This window comes from Triticum urartu, unplaced genomic scaffold, assembly GCF_003073215.2.
Source record: "Triticum urartu cultivar G1812 unplaced genomic scaffold, Tu2.1 TuUngrouped_contig_706, whole genome shotgun sequence".
Lineage (NCBI taxonomy): Eukaryota > Viridiplantae > Streptophyta > Magnoliopsida > Poales > Poaceae > Triticum > Triticum urartu.
The window spans coordinates 167,723-173,191 of NW_024117873.1; the positions used below are offsets into that span (position 1 = coordinate 167,723).

The window sequence follows — 5,469 nt, forward strand, 5'->3', positions numbered from 1 at the left end:
AAGCTTGCCTTCCACGCCAAGGAAAGTCCCTTCCGGACATGGGACGGAGTCTTCAATCTTGTATCTTCATAGTCCAGGAGTCCGGCTGAAGGTATAGTTCGGCTATCCGAACACCCCCTAATCCAAGACTCCCTCAGCGGGCGTCCACAAACGGGGCGCCGGTGGTCGGCGGCACAAAGAACAGCGACAGCCGCCGCGTCTGGTGGGGGATCCCCGACCGCACCCTGCATGAGGTGATCACACACCTCGAGGGCGGCAACAACCCGCCGCTGGCGTACCCCGCCCGGTGGCCGTGCTGGCCTCTCGCCGGAGCGCCGGGTCGTGGGTGCCCAGGAGGTTCGCCGCCTCCTCCTCCTCCCACTCTTCCGGCTCGCCGGCGCTCTTCGGCGTCAAGGCAGAGCCCGCCACGGAGACGTCGCTCGGTCGGCGCACCCGCAGCGACGGCATCGTCATCAACGAGGGCGGCCGGCGTGCCACCTCCTTGGCTCCTTCGCGTTTTGTCAAGACCAAGACAGAGTCGGGCCTCGCCACCGTCAAGCTGGAGCCGGGGCTCCCCATCGTGAAGACAGAGCCCGTCAAGGAGGAGGCGCTCGACGACGAAGCGGCCATCAAATGGGCGCGCGACGACTGGGTGCAGACGGAGAGGGAGCGCCAGCATGCCGCCTTCGCGCGGTTCGAAGCTCTTCGCCGTGGCCAGGACGAGGGAGGCATCGTCGTCCTCGACGACTACGACGACGCGCCGCCACCGCCTGTCCGCCATGGAGACGGCAGGCAGGGGTCCAGCAGGGGCGGCCGCGCCATCAAGAAGGAGAAGGCCGCCGCCGACGACGAGGATGGCAGCGACGTCGGCGACTTCACCACGCTGATCGACTTCTTCGCCCCGTAGTTTACTTTTTTTTAATAATTTATGTAAAACGCCGAATATGTCCAATAAAAAAACGCGTCTGGGGCGACTCTGGGGTGAGCGGCTGGGAACCCGCTCGCTCCCGCGCCGATTTTAGCGCCGGCTCGCCCCCAGGGGGCGCGTAAAATCGCCGCTTGGGGGTCCAACGGCTGGAGATGCTCTTACCTCCACGAAAAGCTCAAAGCCCGTATATTGTGTCTCCATTATTGACCAAGAAAAGGAGGTAATAGCACCCCAAGTCCCAGAACTTGCACATCATGTGATAGTTTAGTCCTTATACTTGCAAAAGTGGGTTGGGCAGTCCCTGAAGTTGCAACAGATGTGCAAGTTTAGTCCAGGGCCAATCACGTGAAGCCAAGTGGACGAGCTGGTCAGCGCTGCACCTTTTGCAATTAGGCCCCCTGCCTTTTCCCTCTATCTACCTGCAGTAGACCACAATTAGGCCCCAGCGAGGAACCAACTGCAGGTAGATTAGATTCTCCCCATCGACGATGAACGATGGATGTAGTGCATCATCCACAGCAAAGCAAATCTAGATGGAGTGTCATCTATACCTATTTTAACCAGAACACCCATGCACTTACGGGTTCCAAGAAAACAATCAAGAACACAGATTATGATAGAACATGTGAAGTAGCAAAAAAATCTCTATACAAAGATGATAACATGTGTACCAGACTATCTCACATAGGTTGAATTCCTTCAGTGGTTAAACAGACCAAATGCCCTCTCAAAATCATGACAAGAGTACAGTATACAAACTGCAAGTAGCACAGGAGAAGGGCACCTACTAGTTAGGATCGAAACTATAGCATGATCGATGCAAAGAAGCGTTTTTTTTTTCTGAAACGGCAGCAGAAACAAACTTTCTTCAGGCTTTGTAGCGGTTCAGCAATCAAGAAGACAAATAATGTGGTCAATGGAGGTTTAGTGAGTAGTCGATGAATTCGATGAAGAACACGCAAGTTTCAGACTTGAAAACTCTTCCCTTCTTGAGAATTCGACCAGACTGAACAGCTCCTCACTGCCATTCTTTCTGCAGAAACTTAGTCCTTTGTCAAACTGAAACACCACAATCTGACAGATTGACAGATAGATACAAATTCAATTCAGGCAGAAAAGCAACTACTTTCTTCATCAGACCAACTTATGTGCAGCTCGAACTTGATCAAAAACATCACCGAAGGCTAAAAAACTCTTCTCTTTTTCTTCAGAAATCGATGGCACATCCCTGAAGAAACAGTTCCTCGCTGCCGTTACTTTCTGCAGAAAGTTACTACTACTACTTGTCAACCTGAAACAACACATCTCACGGATAGAAGGATGCAAATCCAATTCATTCAGGCACGACCACAACAACTTTCTTTAGGCGACCTGAAGTTTTATCAAAGGGAAGGAAGTTTCAGCTCCAACCGAAGGCTAAAAAACTCTTCTCTTTTTCTTGAGAAATTGATGGCACATCCCTGAAGAAACAGCTCCTCGCTGCCTTTACTTTCTGGATTCTTCGCTGTATTTGTATTGCACCATACATATTATGATTTTTCTTTGCACGTGATCTCGGTTGACCACCATGGCGGGTGGTATCCTGGACGTTCATACGCGCCTCGTGATCTGGAATCAATCACACCGGTGGCAGTCTAGAAAGCTGGTGTGGGCGTGGTTACAGCCTATGGACAGGGTAGGCGTATATGTTTGGTACTGCTGGTGGTCATGTACCGCGGCTGGACCGGGTCCATTCATTTGCTCCGGCACATGTAAGACTGCACCGTGTGCTACAGCCTCTCTCTCTCATCCATTATTCTCGTCGCTAATCGCCGCACCCTTGCTCTCTCTCGCCCTCGTTCCTATCAGACCACTCGACGTCTCTCTCATCTGCGTGTGGTCGTCGGCGACCACGCTCCACTTTCAGCCGTGGCCAGGAGACCGGATGCAGCCCCACCCTGTCACGACTCCTCGACCGAAGCAACGGCTGGAACGCTTGTCTTCTTCCACTCCGGCGGTCAAACCGCAATAGATCTGGCCCGGAAGAACAACCAAGAGGAGCACGATCTGCGGGCGAGGCGAAGCATCTTTTTCCACTCCGACGGGGAGAGCACCTGCAGCCATCGTTCCTCCAGATTTGGTATGTATGTACTTTTCTAGTTCTTCCCTTTTTCCAGTTCCTCCAGATTGCACTGCGTGTGATTTGCATAGCTATCAGTATGAATCTGATTCCGTAGATAGATGGCTTGTAGAAGTAATCTTGCACCTGGTGAGAATCGCTCCTTCCAGATGAGTAGCAATTCTGGTCTTGGGAAATGCCTTTTCTGTATTTTTGAAATTCCTTCTGTTCGTGTTCCCTTGGTGATATTTGAATTGACAATCCGTTTATGGGTGAACTTTCCATGTCAGATCTGCAATTTCGGGGATGGATCAGTGCGTATGATGAAGCTGTGATGTATCTATTGATGAATCAAATTCTCGTAGTTATTATGTGATGTCTTGGATAATTGATTTGTGCTTAAACACGGGAACAATGTATTAAAAATGTACATTTTCTGATGGATCTACCACTGTCATGTTTGTGATGCTTACCGGCTGAATGGGAATCAGTGTTAATTTCATGGTATCCATGACTTACTCACGACGTCATTGTAATTCTTGTAATACAGTTGTATGATTGTGAAGGCAAGCGTTGGTTTGGGCAAGCATTTCCTAATCATCTTTACCAGTGCTAACGTTGGCCTGCCACCCGGGATTAAAAATACAGTATATATCACTGCAGGGTTAATTATACACTAGAGCCTGGTAGAATTAAATAAACACTAGAGCCGGGTGTTTTCATCAGTTAGTTAACAGAAAATGCTGACACATTAATTGAGAAAAAATGTTCATAGAAATGTTTCTGGTTGCCGAAATCAAGTCAAAGGGTTAGTACTCAAATTTACATCAAGGGTAATTGTTAATCTCCTAACTTAAAATCAAATTTTGAACTTGGGGTAGGAGGATAGTACGAGTTAATCACCTAACTTGTATCAAGTAATATTCGTTTGGTACACCTGTTCGGCTGTTCGTCACGTGAATTGGGTATAGGGCCTGATGAGATTTTTTTTTTTTTTTGCATTGGGGCCTGACGAGATTCCACAGCTGCCACTAGCTTGCCTTTTCGCCGGAATACGCGGGCCTACGATGCCAGCTCGGACCGGAATACGCGTCAGATGTGAATCACGAGGATACAGGACGGCCAGGATATATACCACCCGCCATGGTGGTCAACCACCATTCGCATTTTTCGCGTGATCTTGCCCTTTTCGGGCAAAAAACTGTAATGTTTGTGAATAATGCCGCTTTTGCTGCTGCTTGTAATTTATGTTAATTCAGCGTCATCTAGACATCGCTACTGGTGATCGAAATAATTTGTAATCCTTCATTTCCTCGGATCTTTATCATGCTAGTGCGTATACAGTTCTTGTACATTTTGTTCTTTCGCAACTTTTCAGGTCGATGATCAGCCGGCTGTTCGGCGCCGCCAGGTTTCTGAGCTGGTCGGCTGGAGGAGACAAAATAAATCCAGGTGTTTCCAATTATGGTGTACTGCGGGTAGATAGAGGGAAAAGGCATGGGCCTAATTGCAAAAGGTGCAGCGCGGACCAGCTCGTCCAATTGGCGTCCACTTGGCTTCACGTGATTGGCCCTGGACTAAACTTGCACATCTGTTGCAAGTTCAGGGACGAGAGCTGCTATACACACAACGAAATTACAGCCGATGCATGCACGATCACATGTGGCAGCGCCAGCAGCGCGCGTACATGCAGGAAGCAATTGTTTTTTCTGTGTTGCTGATGCATGCACAATGTATCGTTCGCAAATCGTGCAGTGTGTGTCGTGTGTATAGCCATTTCGTTCAGGGACTGCCCAATCCATTTTTGCAAGTATAAGGACTAAAACATCACATGCTGTGCAAGTTCAGGGACTTGGGATGCTATTACCTCCGAGAAAAGTTTGACAACATGCTTTTACTGCAGAAACTACAGCCCTCTCAGGCCCTGTACAACGCAGGTGCTTAGACAGGCGTTTCAACAAGAAAACCGTTTCTTTTTTTTTTGTGAGATAGCTGAACGCAGGTGCTTAGGAGGAGGGACAGAGCAAAGACTGGCATCCGGTGCTAGCCGGTGCTTGACCCTCCATAAGACAGGAGTTAGCTTGCCTGTGCCTTAATTAAACTAGTCTAAGCACCCGTAGGAAGCACTCACCATTGCGGGGCAAAAATATTACCAGACGCCATGCTGCTCTCGCTCTTTAAGCACCGGTCTGTAAGCACTGACCATTGTACAAGGCCTCAGAGGGACTAAAACTTGCTACTAGTATTGGCTCCAACTCCATTTTGAAGGATTGCCGGTTATTGCTACTTAATTTCAGAAAGGTCATTTTAGAGCATTGTAGTCGTGAATCTAATATGGTAGCTCATGTGCTAGCATAAAATGGACGTGTAGATCCGCCGAACTTGTGGTTGGACTCACCTCCCATTTTTATTTCTGAACTTTTACCGGATGATGGAAGCGTTGTTTAAATTTAATAAGGCTAGC

General features: G+C 48.9%; 1 long non-coding RNA gene across 2 annotated transcripts; it reads left to right on the plus strand.

Annotated features, from left to right (window-relative positions):
- Positions 1 to 2,557: 2,557 nt before the first annotated feature.
- On the plus strand, positions 2,558 to 3,451 carry LOC125531418. Of its 2 annotated transcripts, XR_007293224.1 has the most exons (3): positions 2,558 to 2,658; positions 2,756 to 3,026; positions 3,296 to 3,451. It is a non-coding gene; the product is annotated as an uncharacterized LOC125531418 (long non-coding RNA). The 2 variants fall into 2 exon arrangements; XR_007293223.1 differs by lacking the exon at positions 2,558 to 2,658 and having other exon boundaries at positions 2,665 to 3,026.
- Positions 3,452 to 5,469: the final 2,018 nt, after the last annotated feature.